This window comes from Sus scrofa, chromosome 10, assembly GCF_000003025.6.
Source record: "Sus scrofa isolate TJ Tabasco breed Duroc chromosome 10, Sscrofa11.1, whole genome shotgun sequence".
NCBI classification, from domain to species: Eukaryota; Metazoa; Chordata; class Mammalia; order Artiodactyla; family Suidae; genus Sus; species Sus scrofa.
This window is the reverse complement of record NC_010452.4, coordinates 24,720,192-24,735,613: the sequence shown is the minus strand read 5'-3', so window position 1 is coordinate 24,735,613 and position 15,422 is coordinate 24,720,192. Positions and strand designations below refer to the sequence as shown.

The 15,422-nt window shown below is 55.8% G+C and overlaps 1 protein-coding gene across 2 annotated transcripts in view; it reads left to right on the top strand.

Annotated features, from left to right (window-relative positions):
• SYT2 (synaptotagmin 2) overlaps positions 8,416–15,422 on the top strand; it is an 88,554-nt gene continuing 81,547 nt past the window's right edge. The window contains exon 1 of one of the 2 annotated variants that reach the window (XM_021064565.1): positions 8,416–8,616. The gene's annotated coding sequence lies outside the window, so the exon portion shown is untranslated. The remainder of the gene's footprint in view (positions 8,617–15,422) is intronic. The other variant, XR_002336281.1, reaches the window with a different exon arrangement.

Here is a 15,422-nt window from a genome sequence, read left to right as displayed (position 1 = left end):
GCAACCTAGCACTGTGTCAAGGACAAGAAAGAAAAGCAGAGGCCCATGAGGCAGGAGTGAGGCGGGCCCTGGTGTGGGGCTCTCAGCAGTCTGCCCTGACAGCGGCCACAGGCCTCCCTCTGGGGCACCAGCCCTGTGCCAGGGAGGGTAGGCCAGGAGAGGATCAAGTGGATTTTGGTACCCTTTAGCATCCTTAGCACGCACCGGGGCAGTCTTTGGAGAATGCGAAGGGAGAGAGTGGGTACAAAGGCCCTCAGTGCAGGGGTTTATAGTTTCAAGGATGACCGCAGGGAAAAGGCTGGCCCTGGCCAGAGGTCTGAGGGTTACTGCCTTGGTAGCCGCCCTTGCTGGAGTCCCTGGGAGCAGATAGGAACCAGTCCTCACCTTCGCCAGGTACTTCTAGACTGAGCTCTGATGAAGCAATGCGCAAGGGTGACCTGAACAGGGCTGCAGGTGGAATTTTGGGGCCAGACCCCAAGCCCAGTCCTGTAGATACCTAGCTGTGCTCTCTGTGATTTCTGCACAATACTGAGGGTTTTCTTTGTTTTATAGCCACATGTGCAGCATATGAAGGTTCTCAGGCTAGGGGTCCAATCAGAGCTGTAGCTGCCAGCCTACACCACAGCCACAGCAACACCAGCTCCTAAACCCACTAAGCGAGGCCAGGGATCGAACCTGCATCCTCATGGATACTAGTCAGGTTTGGAACCCACTGAGCCATGATGCAAACTCGAGTTCTTTTTAAAATGCTGGTGGGTGGAGTTTCTTGTCGTGGCTCAGCAGGTCACAAACCTGACTAGTATCTGTGAGGATGCAGGTTTGATCCCTGGCCTTGCTCAGTGAGCTAACGACCCGGCGTTGCCATGGACGGTGTAGATTGCAGATGCGTCTTGGATCCCACATTGCTAATCCCAGAATAGCTGGGCTCTTCGCAAGCCACAGGAGGCCCAAAGGCAGCAGCCAGAGGGCAGCAGAGGGCCGCTTCCAAAGCTGGCGCTCTCCCACCCACTGCCTGCCCCCAGCGCCAGGGGAGATTGAGCCCTGGACTTTCTTCCTGAGACAGAGCAATTCCTCAGCTGCTGGTAGATCCATTTCTGTGCCCTGCCTGATGGTTCTGTAGGGCTTACAGAACAGTGACCGTGGGGAGTCCTGTGGGGGAGGGACCTGTGTAAACAGATCTTTGCAGTTTCTTGCTCTCCCGAGCATCACAACCGATGGCGCCAGAGAAGGGCTACCCCTTGGTTTATGTCACCACAAATGGCTGTGGGGTCATGCTGAGAAAGAAGGCCTGGTCCACTTGACTGCCTCTGCTACCACTCCACCCAGTTCCCACCTAAGACAAATCAGAGACGTTGACAGCACATTGTTCTGGGGAAGGGGATCCTCTGAGTAGGGACAGGCCTTGCCTCTGAGCGGGACCCCTGGATACAAACTGTTGATGTGAGTTGGAGAAGACACCTGAAAAAGATGCATGTGTAAGACGAACAGTAATGAGAAATAATAAAGCCAACAAGACCCTTGGTATGTGTTGGGCACTCTGAAAGCTTTGCATAAATTAATTCACCTAATCCTCACAGTCTCTCAGTCTTTGCTGCACACACACCTCACCCATGAGCATCTTCACAATGAGTCTGCTGCACACACACCCCACACGTGAGCATCTTCACAATCTCAGTGAGTCTGTGCTACACACACCTCACACGTGAGCAGCTGGGTTTCAGCGGTTAAGCCTGACGGACATCCAGCTGGAATAGAGGAACCAGGGGTCAAACCCAGGCAGTCTGGCTCTGGGGTCCAGACCCATAAAAATGGGATGGGAAACCTCTGTGTACCCTTGAGCCAGCCTTTGGGATGTGTGGCTCCCAAAACAATTGAACCCCTCAGAACTCAGCAGCAAAGCTTCCGATGCTCTTAAGGACTATGGGTTTTCTGCCTCCCACCACCAGTAGGGTGTGGCTTCCAGAAGTTTTATTTTCAGAGAATTGAGTGAACATTCTTTTTCCTAAACTGGCTTGGTTGATCGCATCAAGCTGAAGATGCACTTCAGTTGCTCCAGGGTATAGGCCTGGGTACAGGGACCCTGCCTGCCTTTAGGGGATTCCAGGTGGGTGGCAGCGCTCCTTGGTACTCAGCACTCACCCCGCACCTCCACCCACCCTTAGCAAAATCACATCCCCTGTGACTGAGGCCAGGCATCGCCACTGAGTCCCTGTCAACAAAAGAAGCTAATAGAAAAAAAACCTGTTAGGATGGGAGAAGCGGCCTTGGGGCAGGCTTGGCCTGAAGCAAGGGCTCTCTGGTAGCAGAGGCCTATCACCACGAAGATAAAAGACCCCAAAGGCCGTGTCCCTTAGAGGCTTAGCTGTGCACACAGAGCTGTGTTCTGTCCAGTCTGGGGGCTACATGAAAGGCAGTGCCCTAGAGGCCAGGATGAGGCTCATGGAATTAAATCCTTTCTGAACCTTAGCCTAGTCAGGCCAGAGACTGAGTGTGAGGAGACTTCAGGCCCGCTGGGTTTCTTTAGGAAGGTCACTCAACCTCTCGGGCAGATGAGGACAACCAGCATTAGACTTGCTGGCTTCTGGAGCCAGTGACGATAATGACAGCCCTACTCTGGTGAACCACCTTCTGGGGGTCCAGCACAAGGCCAGAGGCTTGGACCTTCAGCTGACCCTCCGCACATTCCCAAGAGGTTCAGTCCCTTGCCCAGGACTCTGGCCTGTGGGAGGTGAGCTGAGATTTGAACCCAGGAAGCTGGGCTCCAGAACCCAACATAGCTGGCACCCTACATGGCCCCCTTTGAGAAGCCAGTAGGGGAGGGGAGCTGTCCAGGACTCCAACCCACCTGATGTGAGCAGTTTTTCTAAAACAAACTCGACCAGGTTCTTCTTGTGTGTAGACAATTTCAGTGGTCTGTTAGCTTCTGAAGAAAATCCAAATGGCCCGGTCTACAGAGCCCATCCACCACCTCGTCTCCGAGCTCATGCCACCCACCAAACCCAGCACAGGTGGCTCCTGCAGAGTGTGTTCCCTAAAGCCTAAGAGTAGTCCTCGTGCTCAGTCTTCACAGCCATGCCTCCAAGTAAGCAGTGAAGTCTCTGTCCAACACAGGCAAAGTGAGCTTTAGAGTTAAGAGACATGCCCACGGCCACGCAGCCTTCTGCGGGTCCTTGGTGAGCTGGGCTGCCATGACCTGCTGCCATCCTGCCTGGAGTCACTGGAAGGTCACTTTGTCGGTCACTTCATGACCCCTGCTGCCCCCCAGCTTGAGTCGAGGATCTCTCGGGTTCCAGTTGGGTGCATGCAGTCCCCATGTATCTTCCCTAATGGGGACACAAGCCCTTGGGCTGTAGTGTGGGCCTCTACACCACCAGCCCTGCAGGGTACCTGACCACCTCCCCGGAGCTGGTAAAGATCCAACTGGACAAGATGCGGGCACAGGTTTGAAGGCGAGGCCCAGAGGAGGGTGGCGGGTGGCCCTGGGACACCCAAATCAGCCTCATACCCATCAAGGCCTCTTCCCCAGACACGCTCTGCTCTGGCTTCTGGCTCTCACCTCTGGGCACAGCCAGGGCAGCTCTGAGCACAACCTCTGGAAGGTTAGTGGACACACGGGTATTCAGGGGTCCCGGCTAATTACACAGAAAGCATCTCCACTGATTGCTTTTTGCTCCTCCATGGTGAGTGGCTTTCAAGCCATGGATGCCCTCTAGAAAGGAAAGATGTCCTGCCTGGTGTGACTTCTAGCTCCAGACCCTTGCCCTTTGCACTCCGGGAAGCAAGACCTCCCCGTGCACAGGCTGGAAGAGGCTGGACGATCCAGGAAAACCCTCTCCTCTGCCGGAGGAGCGAGAACCAGGGCTCAGAGGGACTCCCCTGGGACGCAAAACTGTGTGACTGGTGCCTTGCTGAGGATGGAGGGATGAAATAATAAAATCTGGCATCTAAAATTGTTACTCCCTTTGACCCCAAGAAGGAGGAAAAATCCTTGTCACTTTCAGACAAGTTAGGGGATAGGAGAGTGTGAAAAGAGGAAGTTCCCAGAACTCCCGTTGTGGCACAGCAGAAACAATCCAACTAGTATCCATGAGGATGCAGGTTCAAGCCCTGGTCTTGCTCAGTGGGTCAGGGATATGGCATTGCTGTGAGCTATGGTGTAGGTTGCAGACGCAGCTCAGATCCCATGTCACTGTGGCTGTGGTGCAGGCTGACAGTTGTAGCTCTGATTTGACCCCTAGCCTGGGAACCAACAAATCCCACGGCTGCAGCCCTAAAGAGAAGAAAAAAAAAAAAAAGAGGAAGTCCCCATACTATTCACTAGGTCCTGGGATCTGGTAAAATTCTGAGATTATCATTGTGACTTAGTATTTCCTCTGTATGCCAGGTATGGTCCTAAAACCCTTAAGATGCCTCCTCTCTAGCTGTGTAAAACTATAGATAAGATATCCTCCCCATTCTGTTGTATTTAAGAGTTTTATTGGGCTCAGTTTTTTAAATCTTTATTGGAGTTCCTGTTGTGGCTCAGCAGAAACGAACCTGACTAGTAGCCATGAGGATGCAGGTTTGCAGGTTTGATCCCTGGCCTTACTCAAGTCGGTTAAGGATCCACCGTTGCCAGGACCCCTAGCCTGGGAATCTCCATATGCCATTGGTGTGGCCCTAAAAAAATAAAAAATAAAAAAAATTATTGTTTTTTTTCATTGCATAGGGAATAAATAATTGTAGTTCACTTAGCTTCCTGGGGGAATTGGCCTTCACTGGCTCTTTAGAGACCAGGTTTAAAATTTTAATTAGGCTGTCATGGCTCAGAGGAAACGAATCTGACTAGTATCCATGAAGATTCGGGTTCAATCTCTGGCCTTGCTCAGTGAGTTAAGGATCCGGCGTTGCTGTGAGTCGCAGACACAGCTCAGATCTGGGGGCTAGCTATGGTGCAGGCCAGCAGCTATAGCTCTGATTCAACCCCTTGCCTGGGAACTTCCATATACTGTGGGTCGCTTTAAAAAGCAAAAAACAGAAAATGAAAAAACCCAAAAAAACCTAGGGTGTAATTGCATGCTATTTAACTTAATTCATGTTTTATTTTTTTGACACCATCTAATGAGTTAATGTCCTGTGTATTAAAAACATTTTTAGGTCATCTAAAAGTTAAGTAGACTTCAGTATGGAACATGTTAATGTAAATAAATTCAAAACACATTTAAGCTTGGTATGTCTACAAAAAAGGCTATGAAGTCCTGAGCGGCAGGGATTACACAGAAGCTTTATTTATTATTATTGTTATTTTTTAAGAGCTGCACCTGTGGCATATGGCAGTTCCCAGGCTACGGGTTCAATTGAAGCTGCATCTGCTGGCCTATGTCATAGCCACAGCAATATGGGATCTGAGCCATATCTGCAACCTACGCCACAGTTTTCAGCAATGCAGAATCCTTAACTCACTACGTGAGGCCAGGGATCGAACCTGCATCCTCATGGATACTAGTCAGGTTCTTAACCTGCCGAGCCACAGCGGGAACTCCAAGAAGTCTTAAAAGCATTAACTCTCTCCAGCAGGAAAGCAGATATGCTTCAGGGAGAGCTCTGCTGTGGTTTGCTGAATTTTCTGAACCGTGCAAACTGCTCTAGGGAAGGACAGGGTGTGTGTGTTGGGGGGTTGGACTGCAGCTTTAGGAGCGTATATTTGTGTTTGGCAGGGTGTAAGGAGAAAGCAGGACCCAGGAGCTGGCGGGGCCCTCTGGCTCTGTTCTATTGCTCTAATGACAACAGCAGAGCTCTGAAAGCGTTAGGAGGACAAAGGCATCGCCAGAGCAGAAGGGGGAAACAACCCAAATATTGGGAAGTTCCAGTGCCAGTAGACTGAGAGAGAAGATGTACAGACATGGGGTGGTTTAAGCAGCCCCGCAGCCAGTGGGGTGGGTGCATGGTGTCTGGATCCAGGGAGAGCTGTGATGGGAGGATGCTGCCATGCCCTCTGCTCTCTCTCCTACCTGGGAACAACCAGGACTGAAACAACAGGAAGCACTATTCCACAGAAAGGGGTGAAGATGCGTAAACAGGGGCTATAGGCTTTTTTTTTTTTTTTTTCTTCCCCTGGAGAACTCTCAGAATTAGGCATGCACACACACATACACACAATGGTCCAAATGATACACAGAGGCAGAGGGATTGCCCTGATGGCGATGGCCTAGTTGAGCAGCAGTTCAGAGAGGGTGGTCTGGAAGGACCACTGCTCATCTTTCAAAGGATACACAGTTGAAAAGAAAAACATCTAATAGGTGGGGTCCTTTCCATTTCCAGCTCCTGAGCCTGGGGAGATGGGCACGAGGGGCATTGAGCTCCTGATGAGGTTGTAATCCACGCTACTGGTTCTGATGAATGAAATGAACATTAAGGCTGAAGCTAGAGCCACTATGTTTTTCTTTAACCAAACTGCAGCCTTAACTCTAAATAGTCTGGGAAGCAAGCTAGCTTCTGCCCCTGGGTTCCCAGGCTTGCTAGGAGAAGCGAGGCCAGCAGGTGATAAGGGCTTTTGACTGGAGTGGTGGGTGGCGAGGTGGCCCAGTTAGCCTGACTGGGTTCTGTGCCAGGAGACTGCAGCCCGCTCTCTGGCCTGCATCCTGCAGATTCACTGTCAGCAGGGAGGGGTGACCTGAGCCCTTTGCATGAAGCAGCAGGTCCTGAGAAGCCCGATGACCATTGTCAGCTTGATTCTCTCCTGCATGGTAATAGATTCAGATTCAGCTCCTCCCGGGTCCTCTGCCCCTTGCCCAGGCTGCTCTGCGGGTGAGTAGGGGTGACCTCCTACAGGTTCAGTCCCATTTAGGATTCCCCCACTCCAATCACCTTGAGGTAAGCTGGCTGGATGTCTCCAGCGTTTCCCTGGGTGGTAGCTAAGTGATCTGGAAAAGCACTGCATCTCTCCCCATCTCCCCCCGCCAAAGCCGCAAATCTTACTTTGTCTTTGCTTCCCCTCCTTTTGCATTTTCCCTCTTTGGCAGGTCAGGGCATCCCGGCAGGAGTCTTTCCCAGCATCCACGGGAGGGAGGCAGGAGCTGCAGTCCTGTTATAATCTTGACTCCAAAAGGGTTTGTGAATATTCAAATTGTGCTGCCAGGAACTCTGGGTGGCCTGTCCCTCCTCCCACTGCCCTAGCAGCTTCTGGGTGGGTTAGGAAGGGAGGGAGAGCTCCACTTGGTATTTGCCATCCCTGCCCCTTGGATGCCACAACTAACTCTGGCTCCTTGGCCAAAGTCCCATTCGGAGGCTGTTTCCTCCCTGCAAACTGCCCTCATACCCACCTTAAAGGGCTGTCCCAAGCATTAAGAGACTAGCATGTGTGGAAACCTTTGTCATGTAATATGCTCATCTCCACTCCTTCCAGACCCTCTTCCTTCCCCGCAACCTCCCTGTCCCTCTCCCACGCCCCCATCCTGTTCTCTCACTTGCCATAGGCACCTTTAACTCTCCCGAAGATCCTCCTCTTCCTCACCAACCCTTTAGGCTCAGAAACCCCTTCCTCCAGGTGACAACTACAGGTAGAAGTGGCCTTGCGAAGAGGAGAAAGAAGAGGAGGAGAGGGACTCAGAGATCCCAAAGGGACTCAGAAATCCCAAAATAGCCCTAAGCTGCGGTGAGTTTAGGAGTTTGGGGAGAAGGAGGTGGCTCAAGAGACACAGCCCATCTCGAGCGGGGATTATGAGACTCGGGAGACCTGGTTCCCAGTCCGACTCTTCCGGACCCTGAGCTGCAGCCGTGACCTTGAGCAGGAGGGAGGGGGCGCTGAGAGCCCAAAGGGGCTCTGCGAAGAGGACTCGGGCGCTCGCAAGGCAGGCCCGCCCCCTGCAGTCCCGCTGGCCCGCCCCATTCCTCCTCTCTCCCCGGTCCCTGCCCTCTCCTCCCCAGTCACCTCCCTCTCCTCTCCCAGCCTCTCCAACTCCTCGTGGACTCCGCCCCTCCACCCAGTCCCCGCCCCCTCCCTCCCCCTCCCTCCATTCTGTCCCTTCTCCTGGACCTCTCCCCTTCCTCTCGGTCCCCTCCTGTTCTTCCCAGGCCCCGCCCCCTCCTTCCAGGTCTCCACCTCCTCCCGCGCCCCCACCCCCCGCGCCTCTCGGTCCCCTCGCCCTCCTCATGGACCCCGCCTCCTCCTCCAGGGCACCCCCACCCCACCAGTCCCCGCCCCCCTGGACCCCTCCCCCTCGCCCCGGGCCGCTTCCTCATCCCCTCGACCCCCGCCCCCTTCTCCTGCCCCGCGACCTCCTCCAGGGTCTCCTCCTCCTCCCCGGGTCCCCTCCCCCTCTTCCTGGGCGCCCCTCCTCCCGGGTCCCCTCCCCGACCCGCCCCTCTCCCGGTCCCCTCCCCTCTCCTGGTCCCCGCCCTCCTCTGGTCCCGCCCCCAGCCTCCTCCCCGCACTGCAGCGCGCGCCCCGGGTCGCGCGCCTCCCTCGCCGCGGCGCAGGCTGCAAGCTCAGCAAGTCTTGCGGTATAGACGCACCGGCCGAGTTGGGGGCCGGGGCGCAGCGGGACTCCGGGCCGAGAGCGGACGCCCCCTCGGCCGTCGCCTGCAGCCTGCAGTCCCTTACTTCGGAGACCCGGTCTCTCCTGGCCGGCCGCCCCGGTGAGTTGTACCACCGTCGTGGGAGGCACCGACCTCCTCCAAAGTTTCTACTACTGAGCCGAGGGGTTTCGAGGAGGGGTCTGGCTCCCGGGGATGCGTGGGGTCGGGAAACTTTGAGGCCAAGAGGGGGGCCGGGCGCCCGCACCGTCCTTCGGGGAGAGCTTGGACGCGACCAGATGAGGCTTCGTTTTGGGGAGCTGGACTCGAGCGGCGACGAGCCGGCTGCTCTGCGGGTTTGGGGCGGGAGGAGGGAGCAGGTTTCCGCGCTGGATCCCCCGGGACGAGCTGCAGAGCTGAGGGGCAGGCCGACATCCCCCGAGCCCCGAGGCTCGGCGCCCCCGCCCCTCTTCCCGCGTCTCGCCCGCGGCTGCCCGCTTGGTCTCCAACCGAGAATCTTTTGCCCCGCCTCAAGGCTTGGAGACCCCCGACCCCGCCGACGTAGCGGGGAGGGGGGAATCCTGGAGCTCCCGGAGGCAGAGACCCTGGTCCAGGGGGGCGGCGGGGAGACAAACTACGAGGATTAACTGGAAGTGAGGATCTGGAGGAACTGGGACAGGGACGCGAGGGGGACACCCTGCGCCTCTCTCCGAATCTCATGACTCAGCACACCTAGGACGTCCTGCCGCTGCTGCAGCCCTCCTCCGTCGCTGGGCCCCCAGACCCAGGAACTGGAGACAGCCCCGCCCGCGTCTGGGACTCTCGTTTCCCTCTTCCTTTGGGGTCCCGCCTTCCCTGACTCTGTTCCCTCCCTGGCTCACAGCACAGGGTTGTTATTTTTTAACCAAGAGGATAGATAATTTTTCCTTTCTCCTTCCCCCTTTTCATCCCCACATTCTACAGGTACCTCCAGGACACCCCCAGCCTGGGGTATTGTAGGGGGCGCCGCCAAAGCCCAGCTCTCCCTCTGCAGCAACCTCCCCCATAGCGTGTGCTCACTGTTTTCTCCTGTGGTGGCCGAGAGATAAAGGAGTCCAAGGCCAGAGGAGGAGGGGGGCCCAGGAGCGGGCACTGCAGTGGGGAGAGAGGGCTGCCCAGATGGGAGTGGGCTGGGTCAGAGGACAAGGAAGTCCTTAGCATCTGGGAGTTCCCATAAAGCAGGGGGGTGGGCTAGGATCTGACCTGGAGAGCAGGAGGGTGCCTCCCACCCCCCACTGCTGTCTTGAGGGGAGCCTCCCGCAAGTCATAGATGGTCCTCAACTCATCCATCCAACTCAGTACCTGGGCGCTTCATCAGAGGGTGTGACCACGAGGGGCAGGGCTGCCCTAATCCTTCCCAGTCATTCCCCCTGCTTAGGTCTGAGTCCAGCCCCCACCCTTCTAGGCTGCTAGAAACATCTCTGCTACACCAGGGGGGGCCAAGGAGAAGAGCCATGCCCCCTCACACACCTGCCCTGTGCCCCGAAAGCCTGGCCAGGGGTGCTGGTGGGAGGGACAGGGCAGCTCTGATGCAGTGGGACGTGCCTGGCGTCCTGGTGAGCAGAGGCCTGGCAGGCGCTGCAGGCTGCAGCTTGTGTCAGGGCTCAGGGGTGAGTCAGCGCCAGGGGTCCTGGCCAGGCACACTGTGGCCTGGCCCAGAGAGCCTGGCCCCAGCCTGTCTCCTCTCCATGCTCCTGAGGAATGACCAGTGCTACCTGGATCCTCACCCTGGGCCTCTCTGCCCACCCCCCACTGCTGTCTTGAGGGCAAAGGCAGGCACTTTGGCCCAGCCATCCTCTTGGACTGATGCCTCTGGCGGGCCTGGCTTTTTCTAGGCACCTCTTGGGCTTGAGGCTCGCCTCTCCCCTCCCTGCTTTGTCCAAGGAAGAGCTGGGAGCTTCTGGAAAGCTGAAGGAGGGGGAGGCAGAGATTGGCACCCCACTTCTAGCCTCCCCAGGACGAAGAGCCGACCACTCTGCTGTGAGTCAGTTTTCTTCCCAGTCCAGGACTTTTTAACAGACAGCATTTTTTTTTGGGGGGGGGTGTTATGCAAATATAATTTTTACTTTTTTCAGCTTTGGGGCCTGAAACCCACATATCAGGACCAGGAGTGTTTGTGAACGTTGTCCTCTCCCCCGAGAAGAGCTTGCCCCTGGCTTCATCTCAGGACTGACGTTGGCTTTATCCCTGGGCAAGGCCAGTACCTAGTTGCAGACGTGGCCAGCACAGGGAGATCACTTCTGAGCTGGGTCCTTGCTCTCCTGACCTTACGCTCCCTTTTACCCCAGGCAGCTTCCAAGCAGGTGCCACAGGGCTGGGGTTGGGGGACTCTGGAGATGGCTCAGAAGCCCCTTCCCTGCCCTCTCTAAGCCTATAATCCCCAACCCCAGGCAAGTCTGACCGCAGGTCCTTCCTTTTCTACCTGGGCTTCATTCTTTCTCGGCTGGTCTCCCATCTTCCCCATGCAGCCCCTGCAGTCCTCTCAGCGAGAAGACAGAGGGGCAGCAGGCAGGCTGGAGCTGGGGCTCCATGGGTTGTGAGAGGGCCCGTTGCCCCTCCCTCGACCCAGCATCCTTCTGGGTGGTCCAGGAGCAGATGAGGAGGAACTGTTTCTCCTGGCCTTGGGATTGGATAGTTGGACTTTCCTGATCTGGGTTCTAGTTGGAGCTGGTTTGCTTATTTAGAGCCACAGCACAATACAGGGGTGCTCTTTCAGACCTGGACTCGTGGCCAGAGGGAGCCGTAGTGGGTAGGGAGCATGAAGCATAGAGGCTGGGGGCCCTACCGGCCTGAATTCAAATCTCTCAGCTGCTAATTACAGAGTGTGTGATTTTTTTTTTTTTTATTGTCTTTTGCCATTTTCTTGGGCCGCTCTCGCGGCATATGGAGGTTCCCAGGCTAGGGGTCAAATCAGAGCTGTAGCCGCCAGCCTACGCCAGAGCCACAGCAACGCAGGATCCGAGCCGCGTCTGCAACCTACACCACAGCTCATGGCAATGCCGTATCCTTAACCCACTGAGCAAGGCCAGGGATCAAACCCGCAACCTCATGGTTCCTAGTCGGATTCGTTAACCACTGCGCCACAAGGGGAACTCCAGAGTGTGTGATTTTATTAATTCAACAAGTGTCTATAGGCGAGCCCTACTCTGTGCAAGTTCTAGTCACTGTGGATACTGCGGTGAACACAGCAGAAAATATCCCTGCCGTTTTGGATTTTGTGTTCCAGAGGTGGGGCGGGAGGGAGGTTGCTTAGGTGCTCTGAGCATCAGGTTCCACATCATTCAGCTGTTAAGTTTTTGAGAGTCTGCTATGTGCCGGGGCAGTGCTAGGCCGTGGAGATTCAGTGGGAACAAAACAGGCTGGGTTCCTGCCTTCATGGCGTTTATCATCTGGTAAATTACACAGTTCGACAAATAATTACATAAATAATGAATCCCAACTGTGACAAGTGCTAAGAAAGCATTCAGGTTGCTTTGAGAGCATGGAATGGGGTAACCTGACCAGGTCTGGTGAGTTTCATCTGTAAAACAGAGTAATAACGTCTGTCCCACCGGGTACCAAGCATTCAGTGGCTGGCAGTGATTAACATGTCCCCTGGACAGATTCAGGTCTGAATTCTCTTCGTGAAAACCATCACATGGGCAACAAGTTGACGTTCCTCATCCACACGATCAGAGGAGCTGGGGTGCACCCTGCCCCTGCCCCTGCCCCCGCTGAGCACAAAGCCTGTGCTTGAGGGATGACAGGTCACAGAGGCTTGTGTGGTGTGGGGACTATAGCCAGATGGCCTGGGTTCCTTGGGCTCTGCCTCTCGCTCTGACGGTGGACAAGTTGATCAGACTCTGTTTCTCAGCCTCCCCATCTGTAGAATGGGAAGAACACGTCCATCTGTGACAAGGTGCTTTAATTCATGAAATAAATCCTGTAACATGCACACAAGGTGAAGGCCGTGGAGGCATTTCCATCATTATGTTGCCTCCTGGCGACAGACTGGACTCTTTCTTGAGGTCCCCCGCTGGAGGGAGCACCCCTCCTCCCCAGTTAATCTTAAAAACTCAAGGGAGGGGAGTTCCTGTCATGGCTCAGTGGTTAGTGAACCCAACTGGTAAACATGAGGACGTGGGTTCGGTCCCTGGCCTTGCTTAGTGGGTTAAGGATCTGGTGTTGCCATGAGCTGTGGTGTAGCTCGCAGATGTGGCTCAGATGGATCCCATGTTGCTGTGGCTGTGATGTCGGCTGGAGGCTACAGCTGAGATTCGACCCCTAGCCTGGGAATCTCCATGTGCCGCGGGTACAGCCCTAAAAAGACAAAAGACAAAAAATAAATAAATAAAATAAGTGAATAAATAAATAAAACTCCTGGGAGGAAGCTGGCCTGACCTCTTTGGGGGCTATTCCCAGGTTTCGTCTCTCTGACCTCCAGGCAGCTCTTCCATCTACCCAGCTGTCTTGCCAGAACTTAATTTCGGGGAAGGATTTGTCCCAGCAAGTCTCTGTTTTCATTCTTGGAACCGAGAGTTCAGGGCAGCGGCCGGAGCAGGGGGTAAATGTGGACGTAGGTCTAGAGGGTCATTGGAGTTCCCGTTGTGGCTCAGTGGTTAATGAATCCGACTAGGAACCATGAGGTTGTGGGTTCTATCCCTGGCCTTGCTCAGTGGGTTAAGGATCCAGCGTTGCCATGAGCTGTGGTATAGGTTGCAGACGTGGCTCGGATCCTGCATTGCTATGGCTCTGGTATAGGCTTGGCAGCTACAGCTCCGATTCGACTCCTAGCCTAGGAACCTCCATGTGCCGCAGGTGCTGCCCTAGAAAAGACAAAAAAAAAAAAAAAAAAAAAAAAAAAAAAAAGGCCTAGACGGTCATTGTGAGTCTGGACCGTGGGGAGCCCCTGGCTGCCAGCCTGGTCCCTGAAGACATCTGAACTTCAGCGGGGGATCCAGAGTTCCACACCCAGGATGCCTCAAGTGCATCCTAAGAGCCTCTTCCTGACACCAGAGCCCCCGCCTGTCTGGCCAGGAGCTCACAGGACTGACTACTAGGGCAGGAATTTCAGATGCAAGGCCCCTCCCAGACCCGGCCACTGAAGCAAGTAGATCTGAGGTTCTGGGACATGAGGCCCGCTGAACCTCAGAGGGTTTAGTGCTCCAAGCAGCCCCCGAACTGGGGGTCGGGCGAGAGAAGAGGGGGAGTCACGCTCTTGTGACATCAGGAGAGGGGGTCTCTGCTGCTCTGCTGTGTCTGGCTCCTCTCCTCCCTCGGACGGCCCCTCATGACGAAGACGAAGCTCTTGCATCTCTCAGAACGGCCCTGTCTCATTCTGCCGTGAGGGGGTAACGGCCCAGAGAAGTTATGTGACTCATTCAAGCTCTCGCAGCACGAGGGTCAGGCACCCTGGGGCTCTCCGGGCTCCTGCCCCTTCTCCCAGCTCTGCCTGTGGAGCCCTCGGTTGAACTCGGGCACCGATCCTCAGGGATGGGGCTGTTTGTTTACCCAGCAGGAGACTGGCGATCACAATCAGGCAGCAGACTTGCACAAAATTAGGCAGAGGTCTCTTGGTGAAATGGAGCTGGCCTCTGTCCCTGGCACGGGGCTACTGTGGGGCTTGCCCAGGGCTTTGGCAGCCTCCGGAGCTGCTGCCCTGAAGGGGGCAGGGGCTGCCGTGGTGGGTGCGTCAGAGCGGGTGATGCTCCCCGCCCCCTGCAGCAGCCTCGTCTGGGCAGGATGCTGATGTCCTTGGCACCAGGAGCCTCCACAAGGTCCTAATTCGCTAGTTACAGGCCTCTTCTGATGCCTGGCAGTGGGACATAGGCCCGTGTACATGTGTGTGTACACGTCTGTGCCACGGGTGTGTGCATGCGTGTTGGGGGCTGTGGCGACCGGGTGGAGGGGGCTCCTTGCAAAGCAGTGGGAAATGGAATCTAGCTGGTGTCTGACCGCTCCTCCTTGGTGTCCAGGCTTGAGAAATTGGGGTCCTTCTGGGACATGCAGCCCCGCTCCCGGCCTGGCCTGTGGGGGTCGCTGGAGCCCAGCCATAGGCTCCAACTTGGCCTCTTCCTTCTGCTCCTAGTGTAGACGGACTAAGACCGGTTCCCAAATGGGAACCTCAGAATAGCCTCCTCTGTCGGCCTGGGAGCAGCCCCAGACAGGGCTCCCCCAAGCCTAGTGCAGGTCTCTGTGGCTGGCGTGCATCTGGTGTCTGGGCACAGATGGTCGGTCCCCCAGACGCTCCCAGCCCAGGATGGTGCCTGCCAGGACCAGGTTTCCTGCAGATGGTGGCACCCTCTTCACACCCTCCATCTCCTTGGCAAAGAAGCTGGGAAGCCCGAGGCTCCCATCGCAGGGCAGCCTGGGTTCAAGGAAGGATGGTGGCCAGTGGCTGGCAGGGGGTCAAGGGAGGCTCCCCGAGGCATTTGAGGGGACCAGGCGCCTCCGAATGGGACAGGGAGAGTCCTGGCAGGGCTTCCCGTAATTGGGCTGATGCAGTGGCTCTGGAATTTAGCAATTAGGGAGTATTGCAATTAGAGCATAATTCACCCATTCCACGCATTTGATGTCGAGTGCAGTAACTGTGACTCCAAGCCTGGCCCCAGAGAAGTGGAGAATTAGAAATGAATGAATGATGGGACCAAGGGGGTCTGAGGCTGGGGTGGGGGTGGGGGTGTGTGCCAGAGGGACCTCGCCCTTGCCACACACAGGCCTTCTCCAGGCTCTTTAGCTCAGGTAGGGATTGGAGGCAGTTGCTTGGAGGGGCTGGGGGCCGATGGCAGAGGCCTGGGTGGGCAAGGTAGGGGGAGACGGCCCTGCTCCCGGCTCCCTGCTCAGCTGCGCTGGAGGTGGGGGTGACGGTGTGAGGGAGAGGATTCAGCCTTGATGTCCACCTCTTAGCCCTC